The sequence below is a fragment of the Saccopteryx bilineata genome, chromosome 4 (genome assembly GCF_036850765.1).
Source record: "Saccopteryx bilineata isolate mSacBil1 chromosome 4, mSacBil1_pri_phased_curated, whole genome shotgun sequence".
Classification (NCBI taxonomy): Eukaryota; Metazoa; Chordata; class Mammalia; order Chiroptera; family Emballonuridae; genus Saccopteryx; species Saccopteryx bilineata.
In genome coordinates, this window is record NC_089493.1 from 63,445,942 (window position 1) to 63,460,209 (window position 14,268).

Consider the following 14,268-nt stretch of genomic DNA (forward strand, 5'->3'; position numbering starts at 1 on the left):
CGGACAGACGGTAATGAAACAACGGAGCAAAGAACTGGTGGGCCATTACCTTTAATCCTAGCTCACACCTGGCAGGCGAGGAATACACACAGTGGGAAAACACTTCCCTTTTCATTCAGAACTCCCAGAGCTATTGACTCATCAGTGTATTCCTAGAATTAAAGGTTTCTACCTCACCAGCCCTATTCACTTCTGTTCCCCATCTCCTTCTCTCTGCACAAACTGGCTTTTCCTTCAGCACTCCGCCATCTTGGCTGCTTCTCCTCTCCTCCACGTGGCCTTTCTCTGCTGTCCTTTCTCTGCTCTCTCCTCTAATGCTAATCTCAGGAACCGAGAGAGCAAGCTCCCAGTTCGCCCCCATTTTATAGTGTAGAAATCAAAACCTTTTAATCCAATATACAAACAAGAAAGTCTCTGATACAAAGTCACTTATCTGAGGCATAATGGGATTCCTCATGAGAGTGCACCACCCCACATCATGCAACAGTCAAGGGTGTGGGGAAAAGCTTAGTGTTGAGATTTTAGGATTAAAAGGGTGGAAAGGGCCTAGTCTTAAAGCTAAGCCTTAGGCTATAAGGACCATGCCTGCTTACAGCCTGTCCCCCACACCCAATGCAAACTATAAGTGAGCAAACACATATATCATATTTATAAACTTATTTGACCAACAGTTATGCTGTCTGGATAGGAATTAATATAGTGTGTACAAGTATGATAAACAGACTCTGACTTTTGAGCAGGGCCCAGTTAGTGTGTATGTAAAGTTATACATAGATAAAAAGTGGCTTGATGTCATAATTCTGTAAGTTAACATAAATAAGAAGCTTCCCTAGGAACATCTTAAAAGTGGCTTGATGTAACATTTCAGTAAATTAACGTAAAAAGGGGTCCCTGCCAGGAACTGCTGTTGAGCAGATAAAATGTATTATGCTCAGTTTGTTAAAGATGGTGCTGCCCACATGGAAGCTCATCGCCCAGGTGATATTCATGTGTATTGGGGCGGGCTGTGAGCAGGCAGGATCCTTGTAGCCTGGGGCTTCATTTTAGGACTAAGCCTTTCCCACCCTTCTTGATGTGGGGTGGTGCAATCCCATTATGCCCCAGATAAGTGACTTTGTATTAGAGACTTCCCTATTTTGTATATTGGATTAAAGGTTTTGATTTCTGCACTATAAAATGGGGGCAGAATGGGAGCTCGCTCTCTCTTGGTTCCTGAGATTAGCATTAGAGAGGAGAGCAGAGAAAGGCCACATGGAGGAGGCCAGGAGAAGCAGCCAAGATGGTGGAGTGCTGAGTGAGATGCCAGTTTGTGCAGAGTTTGTACAGGGAGAAGGAAGGAGATGGGGAACAGAGGTGAATAAGGCTGGTGAGCTAGAAACCTTTGATTCTAGGAAACTCGGATAAGTCAGTAGCTTTGGGAGCCCTTAATGTGAGTGGGTTTTGGAGCCCAGGGTGTGTTCTTACTTGCCTGCCGGGTGCAAGCTAGGATTAAAGATGATGGCTGTAAAGCCAGAAGCCACGGCCAGGGCCACTATCACAGCAGCCTCCTGGCCCATGCAGGTTCGCATTGGATTCGGACAGTCGGCAAAGAAACAACGGAGCCAAAAGCTGATGGGCCATAGTCTTTAATCCTAGCTTGCACCCGGCGGGCAAGTAAAAACATACACTCTGGGCTCCAAACCCAATCACATTCAGTGCTCACAAAGCCACTGACTTATCCGAGTTTCCTAGAATCAAAGGTTTCTAGCTCACCAGCCTTATTCTCCTCAGTTCCCCATCTCCTTCCTTATCCCAGATACAAACTCTACACAAACTGGCATCTCACTCAGCACTCCACCATCTTGGCTGCTTCTCCTGGCCTCCTCCACGTGGCCTCCTTCTGCTGCTCTCTGCTCATCATCCCAGGAACCAAGAGCACAAGCTCCCGTTCTACCCCTATTTTATAGTGTAGATTCAAAACCTTTAATCCAGTATACAAAACAGGGAAATCTCTAATACAAAGTCACTTCTCTGAGGCATGATTGTATTGTACCACCCCACATCAAAAAGGGTGGGAAAGGCTTAGTCCCAAAACCAAGCCCCAGGCTACAAGGATTCTGCCTGCCTTTAGCCCACCCCCAACACACATTAATATCACCTGGGCAACGGCCTCCTCATGTCATCTTTAACAAAGTGAGCATAATACATTTTATCTGCCCAACAATGGCCAACCAGTTTTTGGGTCTGTTGTTTCTTTACCGACTGTTCGAATTCAATGCGAACCTGCATGGGCCAGGCGGCTGCGATGGTGGCCTTCTTGCTTGGGATGCCTGTGTTTATATTAATGAATGTTGGGGGCAGGCTGTGGGCTGGCAGGATCCTTGTAGCCTGGGGCTTGGTTTTGGGACTCTTTCCCACCCTTTTTGATGTGGGGTGGTGCACTCTCATGAGGAATCCCATTATGTCTCAGACAAGTGACTTTGTATCAGAGACTTCCTAGTTTGTATATTGGATTAAAGGTTTTGATTTCTACACTATAAAATGGGGCAGAGGAGCCCATGCTGGAGGAGAGCAGAGAAAGACCACATGGAGGAGAGGAGAAGCAGCCAAAATGGCGGAGAGCTGAAGGAGAAGCCAATTTGTGCAGAAAGAAGGAGATGGGGGTCAGAGGTAAATAAGGCTGGCGAGGTAGAAACCTTTGATTCTAGGAAACTCAGATAAGTCAGTGGCTTTTGGAGCCCTGAATGGAAAGGGATGTGTTTTCCCATTGTATGTATATATTTCTTGCATGCTGGGTACAAGCTCGGATTAAAGCTAATGGCCCACTAGTTCTTGGCTCCATTGTTTCATTACTGTCTGTCTGAATCTAATGCGAACCTGCATGGGCCAGGCGGCTGTGATTGTGGCTGTGGCTACTGGCCATACAATAACTTTATTTAATTTCTTTAATTCAGTTTAATATTGTTGGTCAAATAAGTTTGTAAATATGATATATATGTTTGCTCGCTTGTGACTTATATTGGGTGTGGGGGACAGGCTATAAACAGGCCAGGTCGTTGTAGCCTGGGGTTTGGTTTTGGGACTAAGCTTTTCCCCACACCCTTGACTGATTGTATGATCTGGGTGGTGCACTCTCATGAGGAATCCAATTATGCCTTGGATAAGTGACTTTGTATTGGAGACTTCCTTGTTTGTATATTGGATTAAGGGATTTTGGTTTTCTACACTATAAAGTGGGACAGACCAGGAGCTTGGACACACAGTTCCTGCTATCACAATTGCAGAGGCTTCCCTGATCCCTTGCCCTTCATGGGAAGAGCTGGTTTTCTGCTTTTCCCTTGTCTTCTTTTGTGGTTTGCCTGTCTTGGTGAGACACCAATAAATAGTATGGCCCCCCCATCCTCTGACTCCGCCATTTCTTTATCGTCTGCCCGAATCCAATGGGAACCTGCATGTGAATGGCCACGATGGTGGCTCCTGACCTTACAAATATTATATCTTAATTGCTTTTATATATTTTCCATATTTTTCTATATTTCTACATATTTAACTACTATAACCTTATATTGTTATAAAGTACTGCATCCCAGATTCTGAAAGGCACCGTACCTCACTTCATTGAGTCCACGTAGAGACAGGCAGTCCAGATAAGTTTTGAAGTTTTATTAAAGGAGGAATTTTTTTTTTTTTTTGTATTTTTCTGAAGCTGGAAACAGGGAGAGACAGTCAGACAGACTCCCGCATGCACCCGACCGGGATCCACCAGGCACGCCCACCAGGGGTGACGCTCTGCCCACCAGGAGGCGATGCTCTGCCCCTCCGGGGCGTCGCTCTGCCACGACCAGAGCCACTCTAGCGCCTGGGGCAGAGGCCAAGGAGCCATCCCCAGCGCCTGGGCCATCTTTGCTCCAATGGAGCCTTGGCTGTGGGAGGGGAAGAGAGAGACAGAGAGGAAGGGGGGGGGGGTGGAGAAGCAAATGGGTGCTTCTCCTATGTGCCCTGGCCGGGAATCGAATCTGGGTCCCCTGCACACCAGGCCGACGCTCTACTGCTGAGCCAGCCGGCCAGGGCCTAAAGGAGGAAATTTTAATATGCTGGCCACATATGGCTGACATGAGGCATCTGCAGGCCCAAATCATGCAGTCCCCAAAATAGTCCAGGGGCTGCTTATATACCCTTGACCACATGCTGGCAAGGGAGAGCATGACATTATGGCACAATCATTAACGAGACTATAACATTCGTCTAGGGCAGTGGTCCCCAAACTTTTTTGGGCCACGGACTGGTTTAATGTCAGAAAATATTTTCACAGACCGGCCTTTAGGATAGGACGGATAAATGCACAAAATAAAATTATGCGACCGGCGTAAAAACTGTGGTATTTTTAAATATAATTGTCGAACTTACAAGACAAGCATCAAGAGTGAGTCTTAGATGGATGTAACAGGAGGAATCTGGTCATTTAAAAAAAATAAAACATCGTTCAGACTTAAATATAAATAAAACGAAAATAATGTAAGTTATTTATTCTTTCTCTGCGGATGAGTACCAAAAGACCCACAGACCGGTACTGGTCCGTGGCCTGGGGGTTGGGGATCACTGGTCTAGGGCAGTGGTCCCCACTTTTTTGGGCCATGGACCAGTTTAATGTCAGAAAATATTTTCAAGGACCTTTAGGGTGGAATGGTTAAATGTATCATGTGATCCAGACAAGCGTCAAGAGTGAGTCTTAGACGGATGTAAGAGGGAATCAGGTCATTTTAAAAAAATAAAACATCATTCAGACTTAAATATAAATAAAACAGAAATAATGTAAGGACCGGTACTAAATGGTCCACGGACCGGTACTGGTCTGCGGCCCGGGGGTTGGGGACCACTGGTCTAGGGGATACACAGAAACATTAAGACTTTTTTTTTTTTTTCCTGAAGCTGGAAACGGAGGGGCATGTAAAGCCAGAAGGCACGGCCAGGGCCACCATCAGAGCAGCCCGGTCCATGCAGGTTCACATTGGATTCGGACAGTCGGTAAAGAAACAACGGAGCCAAAAACTGGTGGGCCATAGCCTTTAAACCTAGCTTGCACCCGGCGGGCAAGTAAAACATACACTGGGCTCCAAAACCCAATCACACTCAGTGGCCACAAAGCCACTGACTTATCCGAGTTTCCTAGAATCAAAGGTTTCTAGCTCACCAGCCTTATTCTCCTCAGTTCCCCATCTCCTTCCTTATCCCAGATACAAACTCTACACAAACTGGCCTCTCACTCAGCACTCCGCCATCTTGGCTGCTTCTCCTGGCCTCCTCCACGTGGCCTCCTTCTGCTGCTGGCTCTACTTTCTCTGCTCTCTCATGCTAATCTCAGGAACCAAGAGCCCAAGTTCCCACTTCGTCCCCATTTTATAGTGTAGAAATCCAAACTCTTAATCCAATATACCAAATAGGGAAGTCTCCAATACAGTCACCCTCTGAGGCATGATTGGATTGTACCACCCCACATCAAAAAGGGTGGGAAAGGCTTAATCCCAAAACCAAGCCCCAGGCTACAACAATTCTCAACACACATTAATATCACCTGGGCAATGGCCTCACGTGGGCAGCGCCTAATTTTAACAAAGTGAGCATAATACATTTTATCTGCCCAACAGGGCAGTCAGACAGACTCCTGCATGCGCCTGTCCGGGATCCACCCGGCACACCCACCAGGGGGCGATGCTCTGCCCCTCCGGGGCTTTGCTCTGTTGAGACCAGAGCCACTCTAGTGCCTGAGGCAGAGGCCATGGAGCCATCCCCAGCGCCTGGGCCATCTTTGCTCCAATGGAGCCTTGGCTGCTGGAGGGGAAGAGAGAGACAGAGAGGAAGGAGAGGGGGAGGGGTGGAGAAGCAGATGGGTGCTTCTCCTGTGTGCCCTGGCCGGGAATTGAACCCAGGACTTTCGCACGCCAGGCCGACGCTCTACCACTGAGCCAACTGGCCAGGGCGCGAAACATTAAGACTTTCAAGGTAACACAATCAAAGACACTCACAAATCTTTCAGGGTTCCTCTTCCCTTCCTAGCCTAGAGGTATTTTACTCTCAAGGTTCCAGGAAGTGGGAGGAACTACAATCAATGCAACGTGGTATGTAAATTCTGCCTCCCATTGAAAAAGGTTTCTAGGTTAACCTTTATTTTAGATTTAAAACTAAATGACCCATTGTTCCTGTAAGGCAGAAACCTCTACATTCTTCTCCTTCCCCTCCCCAAAGGAGGGACAGGACAGGAAAGCCTGACCTTTCCTCCCAGAACATCAACATCAATTCTTTGCTTTTTGGTACTTTACAACAATATTACTACAACAATTTAGTTTTGCAGGGCCTGTGAATCAAACCGACAAAAGGCAGGCTAGCAAGAGCAAACACATTTTAATCACATACTATGCAGGGGAGTTCCCAAAGAAATGTGACTTAGAAATGGATGGTTAGAATTTGAGGCTTTTATATCCTTTCAGTAGGTGAAAGTAGGGATAAAATGACATATGTGAAAACAATGCACTTCTTAGAAGGTAGATGGGGAAAGTGACACTTTTGGGAAAACAAGTAACTTTCAGCAAGATAAATGGGCCCTTAGGAGAATAGATTGGAGATAAGATAGTTTTGTGACAATGTCTGTTTAGGTGTGGTGACAATTTTCACTGTCTCTAGTGATAAGAATCGATCTTTCCTGGTTGCCCCCTGGGAAGAGATTTATGATAATTTAGTGAGGTTTTTTTTGCAGGGAAGTCCTGCCAAATTTAAGGCAGATAAGGGATTTCAGGAATTTAAACACCTTCAGCTAAAAATAATTTTTATGCTACAGTGTCTTCTGGACTCCCTCAGCATAAACAGAAAGGGAATTTACTGGCTCATATAATAAAGTCTAGAGGTAGCAGGGGTTCAGGTTGGGTTTGACTTGAAAGTTTATCCCTCAGGGATTGACTTCCTTTCCCTATGATTGATTTGCCCAGCTCTCCCTCCACCACATGTTAGCCTTATTCCCAGTTGGCTCTCCTTGGTAACAACAAAAAGTTTGTAGTTCTTCCAGTATTCAGAGTCCTGTGCTTCATTCTCACTGGCTTCTGAAACAAAAACTGGTTCAATGAGAGGAAAGGGTTATTCTGATAGTTCCTCCAGTTCCACAATCCGGAAAATCTTCTCTGGCTCCTCCTGGAATCAAAGGTCCGCACCAGTCTCAGCAAAGCTCCCAATGCCCAAGCGTCAGTTTCACATCTGCACTCCTTCTCCTGCAAAAACCCAGGCTGGGGAAAAATCCCTTCTCCAGCAAACATTAGCAATACAATGGCCCCTCCCAAGCAGGAAGGTAACCTGCAATTTGCAATCTATCGCCCTGAGGGGCAAGCACCATAAACTCTCACAGACTACATACATATGGCGCTGCCCAGGCCAATGCAAAATATAAAAGCGAACTTAAAAAACACACATTTTACAAACTTATTTGCCAAACATCACCTATATCTATTATAGTCAGGGAACAGTGCGGAGCACTATGTCACTTAAAAAGAATTCTTCATTGCCTCCACTTCAGGTGCTAGAATGGCTCCAGCCTCAAAGGAGCAATGACCCAGATAGACAGAGCATCGCCCCCTGGTGGGCATGCTGGGTGGATCTCGGCCAGGCGCATGCGGGAGTCTGTCTGACTGCCTCCCTGCTTCTAACTTTGGAAAAATACAAAAACAAACAAAAAAGAATGGTATTATGAGGAGTCTTAGCGCATAGAGAATGGAAGGATCAGAAAATACAAGTCAGAGGAAGAGTTCTTAAAAAATGATGGGAAGAGGCCCTGGCTGGTTGGCTCAGTGGTAGAGTGTCGGCCTGGTGTGCGGAAGTCCCAGGTTCGATTCCCGGCCAGGGCACACAGGAGAAGCGCCCATCTGCTTCTCCACCTGTCCCCCTCTCTTTCCTCTCTGTCTCTCTCTTCCCCTCCCACAGCCAAGGCTCCATTGGAGCAAAGATGGCCCGGGAGCTGGGGATGGCTCCATGGCCTCTGCCTCAGGCACTAGAATGGCTCTGGATGCAACAGAGCCACGCCCCAGATGGGCAGAGCATCGCCCCCTGGTGGGCGTGCCGGGTGGATCCCGGTCAGGTGCATGCAGGAGTCTGTCTGACTGCCTCCCCGTTTCCAGCTTCAGAAAAATACAAAAAAAAAAAAAAAAAAAAAAATGATGGGAAGGTGTGAACAGCAGTAAATCAAAAGGAACAACATAGTTGTGTTTTAGAAGCTAAGGGATGAACTTCAAGGATGGAGTAGTCAAATCAACCAAATTTTTCCTGTGTGTTGATTTCATACTTACCAGACATCCTTTATGCAGGAATGGGTAAAGGTAGGCTCACAGTTGTGAGTGCATGAAACAGAATTTATTCTTGTATTATTTCTCATATAAACAACTGCAAACTTACTTTTGCCCACTTGTGTAATTTGGCTTCTCATGTAAGTTCCTTTTGAGTGTAAATGTGATGAACATAGTTTTCTGGTATTCATGCAGTTATGTTTTTCGTGAAAAAAAGGGGGGGAATATATTGGCATTTTGGTTTATTGGTCTTTAATAAGTTTGGTTAGTATTAGTCAAATTGTGTGTAAATATGATATACATGTTTGCTCGCTTATAGTTTGCACTGGGTGTGGGAGACAGGCTATAAAAGCTGGCAAGGTCCTTATAGCCTAAGGCTTAATTTTAAGACTAAACCTTTCCCACCCTTTTAATACTAAGATCGTTTCAAAATCCTTCTAATACTAAGATCTTCTCAAAACTAAGCTTTTCCTCACTCCTTTGCATGATGTGGGGTGGTGCACTCTTATAAGGAATCCCATTTATGCCTCAGATAAGTGGCTTTGTATCAGAGACTTCCTTATTTGTATATGGGCTTAAAGGCTTTAATTTTCTACGCTCTAAAATGAAGCAGACCGGGGGGCTCTTGCTCACTCAGATCCTGCCATCAGCATTGCAGAGGAGAGGCAGCCAAGATGGTGGAGTGCCAGTTTGTGCAGAGAGGAGATGGGGAACAGATGAATAAGGCTGGTGGGGCCCTTGCTTCTAAAAATACTCAAGATCAGTCAGTGGCTTTGGAAGTCCTGAATGGAAAGAGAAGTGTTTTCCCGTTGTGTGTATTTCTTGCCCGCCAGGTGCAAGCTAGGATTCAAGGTAATGGCCCACCAGTTCTTGGCTCTGTTGTTTCATTACCGTCTGTCCAAATCTAATGTGAACCTGCATGGGCCAGACGGCTCTGATAGTGGCCATGGCTACTGGCCATACAGTTAGCATGAGTCATCCTCCTAGGCTTAAACTAGTTTTGGGGGCTAATATAAGTTTCTGTCTCTACAAACTGAGGACTAGGCTCTAGACTATAAAGTGAAATCTTAAGTTCACTGTCATGCTCACACATTCTTTGTTAACCATTAGGAGCTATATTTCAAATATGACTTGAGTGGTCACCAAAATTTTTGAAATTTTAGCTTTCCATATTTGTTATTTCGCTTATTCTGTGTCTTTTCCTATGAAGCTTATTCTCAAGGCAAGAAAGGGAAAGCAAGGTAGGCTATGCTCCGCCTATTTGAGAAGTGGTTAGGGTTATTTGTAGCCCTACCAGGCCTCTAGGGGCAATTGATGCAAGTGGCCTTTGGGGAAGATTGACCTGGGAATGGTAGTCGGTAAGGAAGCAACTATGATAAACAGCGAAGAGCTTGGAGTAGTCAGAATGAAGAAGAAACTAATTCAAATAGGCAGGAAGAATAGTAGGATTCAGCAATTCAATGTTGTGTGTAGTGATAGTATGTTAAGGATCTAAGAAGAGGCAAGATTTCAAATAGAGGTCATTCTTAAGAGCTGGACCACTAATGGCCATTGATATCATAGGGGTAACTGGGAGAGGTAACTTTCCTTACAGGTCAGAATATAATAATTTTTAAAAAGTATTTGTTCAAGCAATAGTATCTTGGCAAGTGTTTTTGTAAACGCATTTATCTTAACTTTTTGTTATTACATCCATGTGGCTGAGCTGAGCTGGGAATTAAAGGAGACACCAGCAAAATCATCTGTTTGAAACAGATTTGGCAAAATTAGCCAATTACTGAAAGAACACCTGACTTCACTTCTTTTTCTCATCTGATTATGTCTTCACCTCTGAGGCGCAGTGCTACTTGTTAGTGGAGCCTCTTAGACATTCTTACTTTCCAAGCCTGTGGAGAATTAGCTTGTTACACGTGGGGAGGCCCCGCAACTCGGGTGTCCACGTCCTCAGACTCGGTGCTGCCCGGGTTTCAGGAGCGCTGCCCCGAGCTGGCTGGCGGGCTGGCAGGCATGCAGGCAGGCGCCCACAGTCGCTCCGGTCCCCGGTCCAGGCCCTCGCTCGCCGCCGGCGCGTGGCGGGGCGCTTCGGCCTTCGAGGGCCTAAGACGCGGCGCACATGCCCAACCCGTCTCCGGATCTGCGAGAAGAAAGGGAGCCCGGATGCACGGAGACTGACCCGGAGCCTACCCAGGAGGCAGTGCGCGGGCTCCTCGGGAACCCCCCGCCCCACCTCCTCGCGGCTCAACTGCCTGCTCCGCAATGGGAACCGCCGCCGTAGCCGCCGTGTAGTTCTTCGTGCTCCTCCTTTTCCTCCTCCTCTTTCTCCTCCTCCTCAGGGCCCCAGTCAGGCCGATCCGCTCCGTTCACGGTAAGCGCCCCCCGCCCCCGCCCGCCCCGCGCTGCAGCAGGCAGAGGTCCTCCCGCGCGGCCTGCGCCGCCTCATTCCGGGGGCGCTGGGCAAGGGGTGTCGAGGCCGGCGCAGGTTGCCGAGAGCGCCCAGGGAGCGGGGAAGGGGACCGGCTGCGCGGCCGCGGCCGGCCCGCCATCTTGCGTCGGCTCCGGCGTGAGAGGCATCCCCGCGCGACGCGGCAGCGGGCTCCGGGCGGTCGGCCGAGGCCGCGCAGGCCGCCACCGGGTCCTGCGTCTTTCTCCGCCTCCCCTTCCTCTCGTCCCAAGGCCGGTGCGCCTGTTTGCCCCCACCTGATCTGGGCTTTGCTCTCCGGGGCCCGCTCCCTTTGGCCGGCCTTCCGTGCATTTCGAGCTGATGTTTGGCAGACACCCTTGCTCCTCTCACGGCAGCCCTCCCCGGAGCCGCCGCCGTCGTGGGCAGAAACCGCAGGCGCTGCCCGACGTGCTGGCGCCGGAGACCCCGGGGCCCGGGTCTCCCCACCCCCGCGGCGGCGGCGGCTCACCTGCCGCGCACACTCATTCCTGTCGGAGGGACCTCCCTGCTCGGCCGTAGACGTCCCGCTTTATTGTCTGCGGAGCAGGGCCCCGAGGGGAAACGTGGACTGGGCAGACACGATTTGCGCACTGAGCGTGCAGGCCTCACTTCGTGAGACGGAAACAATGATCTCACTTTGAGGTGTCATCCTGCTCTAGAGATGGAACATTTTAACGCTTTCAAGAGCAATCTGCCAGGGAGGAGAAACATCAGAGCGGTCCCGCTTCTGGAAGCACGGGAGGCCTTCGTGCAAGGGGCCCTCTTTGTTTGCTGAGATCTGTTGTTTTTTTTTAAAAAAAATTCTGTGAACTTAAGACTTATTTATTTATGATTTTCAGGTTTGGACTCTTGTCTCTTTTGAATTTGACATCTTTTAGTGCCATTAAACAGGAAATGGAAACGTAGGAGGAGAGTTTTAAAGTACAAAAGCCGCAGCTGTGCGTTTGCGGGGTGCCCTGCGTTGGGGGGTTACTGAGCCAGCTCAGACTGTCCCCCAGCAGAGACTCACCGTGCCTGTGAAGGCCCAGATTTGCTTAGAGAATCCAGTGAGGGCTGTGTGCTCTGGATGTTGTAAAAACATCTGTGCCCCTACCCTTTTGAGTGTGTCTTGCATTTGAATCTGTCCTTGATAGCCCCTGATTTGTACCTCAGAACCGCCTTTTTCCAGGGGTCTGTGGAGTTAGAACTGTTTTGAAAGAGCCTCCGGGAGAGTTCTTTAATGAGGTCATGGCTGGAAAGGGATAGAGCCTTTTCTAGGATCTTAGGCCTCTGATTCCCCATTCAGTGCTCAGTTCACTAAATAGTGTTTTAGTTTTTTTTTTTTTTTTTTTTTTTACAGGGACAGAGAGTGAGTCAGAGACAAGGATAGATAAGGATAGACAGAATGAAGAGAGGTGAGAAGCATCAATTATCAGTTTTTCGTTGCGACACCTTAGTTGTTCATTGATTGCTTTCTCATATGTGCCTTGACTGCGGGCCTTCAGCAGACCAAGTAACCCCTTGCTGGAGCCAGCGACCTTGGGTCCAAGCTGGTGAGCTTTTTGCTCAAGCCAGATTAGCCTGCGCTCAAGTTGGTGACCTGGAGATCTCGAACCTGGCTCCTCTGCATCCTAGTTCGACGCTCTATCCACTGTGCCACCCCACCGCCTGGTCAGGCGATAGTGTTTTAGTTTTTAAGACAGTGCGGTGAATTAGAAGCAGCAAGAGGGCTCACCTACAAAACTTAAGAAATACGATACAATTGTCTCTTTTAAGAATTTATTTCTGAACCTTTCAGCCTTTTCTTTAATTTTTCATGTAATTTTTTCCTCCAAACATTGAGAAGTTTAATAGTGTGTTTGAACACATACCTACACCATAGTTCTAATAGTTACCATTTTGCCACACCTATTTCACATTCTTTTTTGGTGAGCATTCTCAAAACCCATTGCAGATATGACGATTCACACCAAAGCACTGTATTGTGTCAGTCTGTGTATCATAAGAGTAAGGCCAGTTTTCTATATAATCACAATATCACAATCACATTTAAAGTTAAGAATATAATCCCTACAGTCTAATATATGTATGTAGTTTTCACATTTTTCTCATGGTCTTCCAAATGGCCTTTTTAATCATTTATTTTGGAACCAGTATCCAATCATACAATACATTCGTGTTAGTTTCTTTTAATTTAGTGTTGTTACCTCCTTTTTTTAATTTGTGATGAAATTGACCTTTTGAAGAGACTAGGCCAGTGATCTTGTAGAACAATCCACATTTTGTATTTATTGACAGTTTCCTTTTGGGGTTTATACATTGTACCTTTGATCTCCTGTATTCATTGAATATAGATCAGGCTTAATATTTTTGGCAGGAGTACTTCATAAGTCATACAATATATTTCACATTATACATCAGAAGACACATAAACTAGTAGTGTTATCCTATTAGCAATCTTAAATTTGATCTCTTATATAAGGTGGTGATAGATAGCCTCTTGATTGTAAGGATTTCCTTTTACAATTAGCAAGTACTGATAGTCCCAGATGTAGGGTGCTTTAACTTATGATTTTTCGACTTTACCATGGTGCAAAAACAATGTACATTCAGTAGAAATTGAATTTCAAATTTTGATCTTTTCCTGGGTTAGTGATAGGTGGTATGATATTTTCTCATTATGCTGGATAGCAGCAGTCAGATGATTTTACCCAACTGTAAGTCTATCTAAGCATTACCCAGCAATCTTGGTCAGGGACCTAAACCAGGGTCAGTTTGTGCCAATAGACTGCGTTCCCTAAAGCAGAGCAGAAACTTTTTGATCTAGGAATGGAAAAGGGTGAGCTTACGCTCTAAGGGCACCTTCCCCACTGGGGCAGAGCCTTCTATATTTACAGGGTGTGATGTGGGGTGATTAAATTATTTTAGGCGTGTGTTATTCTGTTGTAGTTGATCCTTTTGCACACAGTTCTTTTTGCTCCCAATGCCCCATCGTCATTTTGAGTGTTGGGCTTGGCCTCCACATTTTGTTTTCTGCAATCTATTTTAGTTCCTGGAAGCAAGCACAGCTTGTGACATAGTTTAGATATTGAGCGATGTTCGAGTCTTTTGGATGATAGCCTAGTGACCTAAGTGTTCTGAACACATTTAAGGTAAACTAGGCTTAAACTAAGATGTTTGATAGGTTAGGTGTATGAAATGTGTTTTTGACTTTGAGTTTTAAAATTTATGATGGGTTTATTGCAACGTAACCCCATTGTAAATTGAGGAACCTCTGTAATCTGTGGGGTGATATTTTGGCTTTACTATTTGGTATGAATTTATCTACAGTGATTTGATATGACATACTGGCAGTACTTTAGGAAATGGGTGTTTTGGGATGAAGGAGAGGAGCAATTTTGGAGGATAGGGCTAACTGATCTAGTTTAGGTAACTTGGAATTGTTACCTTAGAACCTCGAGTGATTAGGGGTGAAGAGACAGAAAGTAGGTGTCAGAAAGACTCTCTTTTGAAAATGTGTTTAGGGTCCTTATAGAACTAGTTATGAGC

General features: G+C 46.4%; 1 protein-coding gene across 3 annotated transcripts in view; it reads left to right on the plus strand.

Annotated features, from left to right (window-relative positions):
• The first annotated feature begins 9,980 nt into the window (after nucleotides 1-9,980).
• ZNF280D (zinc finger protein 280D) overlaps nucleotides 9,981-14,268 on the plus strand; it is a 141,405-nt gene continuing 137,117 nt past the window's right edge. The window contains exons 1-2 of one of the 3 annotated variants that reach the window (XM_066276142.1): nucleotides 9,983-10,665; nucleotides 12,080-12,134. The gene's annotated coding sequence lies outside the window, so the exon portion shown is untranslated. Of the gene's footprint in view, nucleotides 10,666-12,079; nucleotides 12,135-14,268 lie in introns of all 3 variants that reach the window. The other 2 variants (XM_066276144.1, XM_066276140.1) reach the window with 2 other exon arrangements.